Source organism: Vigna unguiculata, chromosome 6, assembly GCF_004118075.2.
Source record: "Vigna unguiculata cultivar IT97K-499-35 chromosome 6, ASM411807v1, whole genome shotgun sequence".
Taxonomy (NCBI): domain Eukaryota; kingdom Viridiplantae; phylum Streptophyta; class Magnoliopsida; order Fabales; family Fabaceae; genus Vigna; species Vigna unguiculata.
The window spans coordinates 33,264,821-33,272,569 of NC_040284.1; positions in this window are offsets into that span (position 1 = coordinate 33,264,821).

Consider the following 7,749-nt stretch of genomic DNA (forward strand, 5'->3'; position numbering starts at 1 on the left):
GAAGATGAAGAAAAAAAAAAGGTAAATAGAATAAATATCATATACATTATTATATATTGTGTTATTCAAAGAAAAAAGTGAGTGAAACATCATTAAATAAGTAGTGTTATTATTTTTATTTTGGTTTAGAATTTTTGAAGTAGTTGTCCCATAAATATCATCCTATTATTAATTACAAATTGTATGCATGCATGGAAGAAGATAAGAGCAAAGAAAATGGCTCATCCATTCACTGTTTCTCCTTTTTAACTAATTAATTGCTGAAAACTATGGTTTGGTTTTCTCCACTGTCCATTGGGGAGAAATAGTTTGACTGGACCAACCACTTTACAAGGACTTCTAAAATGAAATAATCTTTTCTAGTAGTTAAAATTAATTTTATAAATAAAGTAAAAATATATTATTTTAAATCATAAGAGAGGATTTTTATAATTTAACTTATGTATCAACAACTTTTAATTTATAAGAATAATAATTTCATTTTCTTATATTTTTTCTTTTTCCTGGTGTTTCTTCAACGTAATTTCTAGAATAAAATAACATAAAAATTAACTTCTTTATAAATTTTTATTTGAAATTTAACATTTTATAATTTTAAATAATGCAACTATTCTTGTAAAATTATAAAATTTTATTTTTTCATAAAATTCTTTATCTAAATAACATCTTGTTTGTTTCTTATAAAATATTTAGTATAAATAAATTTTTGATTTAAAATTCTTTACTCAAACGCACGGTTAAAGATCTAACATGAATTAGAGAAGATTAAAGATTTAACATGAATTAGATAGATCATGCTTAATAATTTAGATAAACTATGCTTAATAATGAAGGAAATATACATATTATTAGAGACCAAAAGTCACTACTAGAAAATCATATAGAAAAAAACGTAAGACATTGGTAATTTTATTATAAGTCATAAGATAAACTAAAAGTGATAGTTAAATATAATGAATATATAAGTTTTTAATTAGTTCAATTATATATTTAAGTAATGTTTGTGAATGTGATGCCTGTCTATTGGTTTTAGATTTATATGGAAGGTTATAGTTTTGTGAAAGTTAAAGAATGAAAATACTGATCATTGAATGTGTATATAGTAAACAATTTGGGCTTTACATGAAATTGGATAGGGGTGAGCTTACTAAATAAGTATGATACAAATAGTATTTTGATAGCACTTTTTTTTTTTTTTTTAAAACTGACTAAATTCCCTCGATTTCCCTTTCAAAAGTTCTTGATATTTTAAAGGTTAGTGATTACAGCAACAACGGTAAGGAGCTAAAAAAAGGATTCAAGTCATTCGACCTAAACTCCTCAATCACACAAATGAAACCGAACTCCACGCATACACTCAAGCACATACACACAAAAGTACATACACAAATTCATTTTATTATTTTAATATTTTTCTTGATGTACATATCATCATGTCCGTTTATTTATTTCCAAATGGTATCAATGTCAAACTGGTAATTACAATAGTAACTACCATCCTATAACTGGTAAAATCAACTAAAAAAGTGGTGGGTATAGATGGTATTATACCACCCAAAAACATCTTACAACTAATACTTCAATTATTTTTAATAATTTATATTTATGGTTATCTTGAGAGTAAGTTATCTCTCTTTTAGATTTAAGTTGATAAGATATTAACTCAATCACATAGTAAGACTAATTAGGCATAACCCATTAATAAAACTTATTCTAACTAGAGTACGTAATGCTTCTATTAACAACTTCACTAGTTATTACTATAGCTATTTGTGTTATATCTTCTATAATTTTTTTCACAAATCTTCCTTATAATTCATTTTTTATGTAAGTAATTTCTTGTACCTGGAAATTAAGAAAATTATGTAAACCTAACAATAAAGAATATAAAATAATCATATATGTGTTCTACATTCTAGTAGTAGTTGGATATTATAGTAGTTTAGAATTATAGTTTTGCACAGAGAATTTTAGAATTAGTAGTTAATTTGTTTTGTTTTAATTTTTCTCATTCTATTTTCATGATTTAAAACATGTTAGATTAGTTTTTTAGTATTTCTTCTATTTAGTCGATGATTCCTGACAAGTAATAAATCCTAAACTAAAATATTGTCCCTTCACATATTTTATTAATAATCAAAAGTATAATAAGACAATTTTGTTATCCCAATTGAGACTTAGTATGTTTTGAATAGTAGAGAAACCAAATTCCATACATACATGCACAAACACACTCACGAACGTACACATAACGTGTGCATACACATTCATTTTATTATTTCAATATTTTTATTGCTTAGTATTTATTCTCTCTTGTTTTTTTCACATACCACCACCTTTCCTCCTCTTGTATCTTCCCTCCACCTTACTTAACAAAATTCAATGAGTCTAAACCTTCAGAAACACGCTCCCCACCTTCAACCATGTCTTTTTCTTCCTCTTCTCTCATCACCGTCTTGTTGATCGTGTTAGGTATGTTTAAGTCATGAGAAGGAAGGATGTGTACAAAAACGCATACAAATACGCACAAGAGATGTTTAGTGAAAAACAACTCAAAAAGAGTTTGTCTACTGATTTATTAGAAACTTGTCCAATATGTAGAATACAAAATTCCATGATATAAGGGGGAAAAGGGAAATAGGAAAGCCTAATATGTATCATAAAAAAACATAATATTTGACAATAATAAAAGAGAATGAAAAATATGATATCTCTATAAATTGAATTAAATCCAGAAGATATATGATATCTTTATCGATTGTATAAATAACGCTTCACACCCTCATCGCCGTCATTTTGCTTCTCCATCACCTTCCTGAGATAAGCCAAAACTCCTATGGTTAGGCCTTATGTTCGACAAAAAATGTCCAGGCTTCCTTGGAGAAAAGATCTCCATATGCTTCGTGCTTGCAGTTTAGAGACTTGGACAAGAAGACAATAAGCTTCTTACACTCACAAGAATATCTTTCTTGGTTTTCACGTACTCTATTTGAGTCACAATTTGGTTGGTCATCCGAGGTAAACACTTTTCTTAACCAAGGTTATCTCGTTAAAGGATTAGTCTCTTTCACGTACGTTTTGGACACTAGAGAACCCAAACTCCACGCATGCATACACAAACACGTTCGCACAATCACCACTCACAAACGTACACACAAAGTGCACACACACACATTCATTTTATTATTTCAATACTTTTCTTGATATACATAATCCATTATGTATGTCTCTATACTTCCAAATGGTATCATTTGCAAGTTGGTAATTACAACAATAACTACCATCCTATAACTAAAATCATCTAAAAAAACGGCTGATATATATGGTATTATACCATTCAAAAAAACTCCTACAATTGATACTAAAATTATTTTTAACCATTTATATTTTGGGTTCTCTTGAGATTGAGTTATTCCTCTATTAGATTTAAGTTGATAATAGATTAATCTAATCACATGATTAAGACTAGTTAGGCATAATCAATTAGTAAAACTTACTCTAACTATATATTTAATACTTTTACTAACTACTTCACTAGTTATTACTATAACTATCTGTGTCATACCTTCTATGAATTTCCTCACAAATATCCCTTGTAATGCATTTTCGATGTCAGTAATTGTCTTAGTAAATAAGAAAATCAGGTTAGTCTAACAATAAAAATTTAAAAATAATCATATATATGTTCTGCATACTAGTTGTTGGATATTATAGTAGTTTAGAACTATAGGTTTGCATAATAAATTTTATAATTGGTAGTTAGCTCGTTTTGTTTTGATTTTTTGTAATTCTATTTTCATGATTTAAAACCTATTGGACTAGTTTCTTTAGTCTTTTATTTTAGTTGATTCTTGAAAGGTAATAAATCCTAAACTAAAATAATGTCACTTCTCATATTTTATTAAATAATAAAAAGTGGAATAAGGTTGTTTTATTATCTAAGTAAAGATTTGGTACATTTGGACAACAGAAAAACCAAATTCCACACACGCATGCACGAACACCGTACACACAAGCACTCACAAATGTACTTAAAACGTGCACACACACATTTATTTTATTATTTCAAGATTTCTCTTGATTTACATAATCCATTATATATGTCTTTATACTTTCAAATGATATCAATTCCAATATGGTAATTACAACAATAACTACCATCCTATAACTAAATCAATTAAAAAAATTGTTGGTATAGATGGTATATTATACCACCAAAAAATCTCCTACAACTGATACTAAAATAATTTTTAAGAATTTATTTTTAGGGTTCTCCTGAGATTGAGTTATCCCTCTAGTAGATTTAAGTTAATAAGAAATTCACCCAATCACAAGATTAAGACTAGTTAGGAATAGTCAATTAGTAAAATGCACTCTAACTAAATCTATAATACTTTTATTAACTATTTAACTAGTTATTACTATATAGTATTATACCTTCTATGAGTTTTCTCACAAATCTTCCTTTTAATGCATTTTCGATGTCAGTAATCTCTTATACCTCATAAATAGGAAAATTAGGAAAGTCTAACATTAAAGAATATAAAAATAATCATATGTGTTCTGCATTCTAGTAGTTAGATATTATAGTAGTTTAGAATTGTTGGTTTGCATAATAAATTTTAGAATTAGTAGTTACTTTGATTTTTTTTTTCTAATTCTATTTTCATTATTTAAAACTTGTTGATTAGCTTCTTTAGCATTTCTTTTATTTTAGTTGTTTCCTGGAAGGTTATAAATCCTAAAACTAAAACACTCGCCCTTTATATCTTTTATTAAATAATAAAAAGTAGAAATAAACTATTTAATAATCCTAATAGAGTCGGTATGTTTTGGATAACAGAAAAAACAAACTTTACACATGCGCACGAACACGCCCGAGTACACACACTCACATTCATTTCATTATTTCAATATTTTTCTTTATATACATAATCTATTATGTATGTATATGTAGTAACTATATGATATTTGAGATTATATATTGATTTATATCTTCAACATGATATTTGAGGATATATATAATCAATTATATCTCTATAATAATATGGTAAACTCTATTTTTAACTTAATTTAAATCCTTATAAATTCGAATAATTTAAATTGAAACATCCAAATTTATATTTTTAAATAAATTAATAAAAAAAACAATATGAAAATATTGTTTATTACTTATGCATTCTAAATGTACTGATGTCTTCAAGAGGCCTCTGTTTGTACATGATTTAATCCCGAAGTCTTTGATTATCAATCTTAACATGCAAATTAAAGTAAATATTATCAATTATACAATTTACAATAAAGAAAATATATAAATATGTAACGAGTCAATTTGTAAATTCACGTGGAATATATTATTAACTTGTCATAATTTATTTTATAAAATAGATTTAATTTGTGATATTTGTGTAAGTGTTTATTAAAGGTCCTAGTAAGATCTCTCTATGCAGTGAAGTTTGTTAAGTTTGTCTTGAATTCTTTCTTTTTCTATCATGACCTACAAATTAAAAATATTATTAAAAATTATAAGATTTATAATAAATAAAATACATAAACACTCTATTCAACCCGTAAGAAATATCTAAATATTTGCAATACCAGCGTACTAGTATACTATCATCCTTACACTTTGAGCTTTCTAGGAATGTCTTGTGTTGCTGTTTGCTGGAAAAAGGTTGGAAAACCAAGACTATTATGTGACCCTCTTCATCTAGGAATCCAGATTGAATTGCAGTTGTCAAAGATTGAGACCCATTCAAAGCAAGACTCAATTTCTGGTTTTACCTCAAAATCCATTTTACAGACTTTAAATTCAGTTCTGATTCTTCATTTCAAGTCATGATTCTTCCAATAAATTTTCATTTTCTAGCTTTTTTTATACTGCAATCTATGTTTCTTGTCATTTTATACCCTTCCTTTGTAAATTTGTGCAAGTAAAAAACTCAAAACTCAAAAACCTATTTTCTAGTTTGATGTCAAACTTAGTACAAGTTACTTGTTTCATAATTTTCAGATTTTGCCTCTTCTTTTTTCTTGATTTGATTTTTGGACTCAGGGTCTTATCAAATGAGTGCAATGTCACCGACTAATCCAGTGATTCCCACTGAATTGATTGCTGCAAAATCTGAAAGTTATTGATCAATAATCTAGGATTTGGTTTGCCTTTAAAATCCAATTTTATTCTGTTTTGCAACTCATTTAGTGATTTCTGATTTCAGTACATTTTTTCATACTATTTTTGACTGTTTGTAATATGCTTTCATGATTATTATGTGTTTTGATCATTAATTTTAGGATCCTTAGTTTAATTCTTCATTTTCTCAAAAGTTAGATAATCTAATTAATTTTTCAGCTTTTTATTCTTGAGCTTGCTTTCACCTTTAATATTGCAATTCTGTGATGACATTGCAATTATATGCATTAAAGAAAGTTTGTCTGATGTATTAAATGATGTTTGAACCATCAATTATTCCAGTTCATGCATTTTATAAATTGTATTTCAATTTGCATTAGTCCTTTTGATAAACTATCTGTTTTAAACTCTCGTTAGCATCATATTAAACATACTTAGATGCTAGGATCATACATTCATGCATTAATACACATACAAACCCCATTTGCAAAATTTTGCATAAAACTAGCCTAACCAGTGATTTTGTGAATTTGTGATTTTTGGACAGTTCAGAATACCTATATTGCATGTTTCAGTGTATTATATTATTTTGACTATTATATTCTTTATTAGGTCACTGCAAACTTACATACAATTCAGAAATATATTATTTATTCACTATTACTTATTTTATAAAATATGGATAATTAGTGATATTATGTGTTGTTGTAATTGTTCATTAATCTCCTTGTGTGATTTCTTCAAAGAAATGATTTTGTTTCGGAGTGCTTGATTCTCTAGCCTCACCTGCAAATTAGATACATAAAACAAATATATAATTTACAATAAAGAAAATCACTTCAAAATCTCTGTAATAATTAAATATAAACTAGATAGAGTGCTACTTTGGTGTGATTTATATGTATTTATAGTTAAATAATATGCATGTCCGAACACATTCATTTTATTATTTCAATATTTTTTTTATATACATTAATACATTATGTATGTCTCTGTATGTCTCTATAATAATGATGATATTATACATACATTAAAAAATAAAGCAATTACTTAATAAACTAAAATTAATTTTTTTCTCTTTTTTCTTTTCGTGAAAGTGATATTTATCTAAACATTATAATAATTGATTCTAAATTAATTATGTAAAAACTTTTCCATATGACCAAGTCTCCTAACCCACGGAATTATTTTCACTTCTATGCCGGAAAAAAAAATTAAGAAGGCTTATCGTCCACAAATGTTATAATCAAGAGAATAACGCTAACATTAATTAAATAAAAATATATAAATTGAACTGAAACATTTTAAAATATAATCAAACTTTGAAAATATCTTGTTTAAATTTGTGTATACTTCAATCTAATTCAAATAGTTTTGTTTAGAAATAATTCACTTCTGTTTTCAGTTCATTGTCGTTTCTTAAACCCAGAGCTCCTTCAACCTCATACACACCATGAAGATGTTCTCACTTCTGTTTTTCAGTTCATTGCCGAATATTAAAAGAGCCTTTTATTAATAATATGTTACGCAAATTAAAAAATTCTAAATAAGCATATTTTTAATATTTGATTAAAAATTGCATATAAATTGTTCAATCAGTGCGTAATACAAAGGGT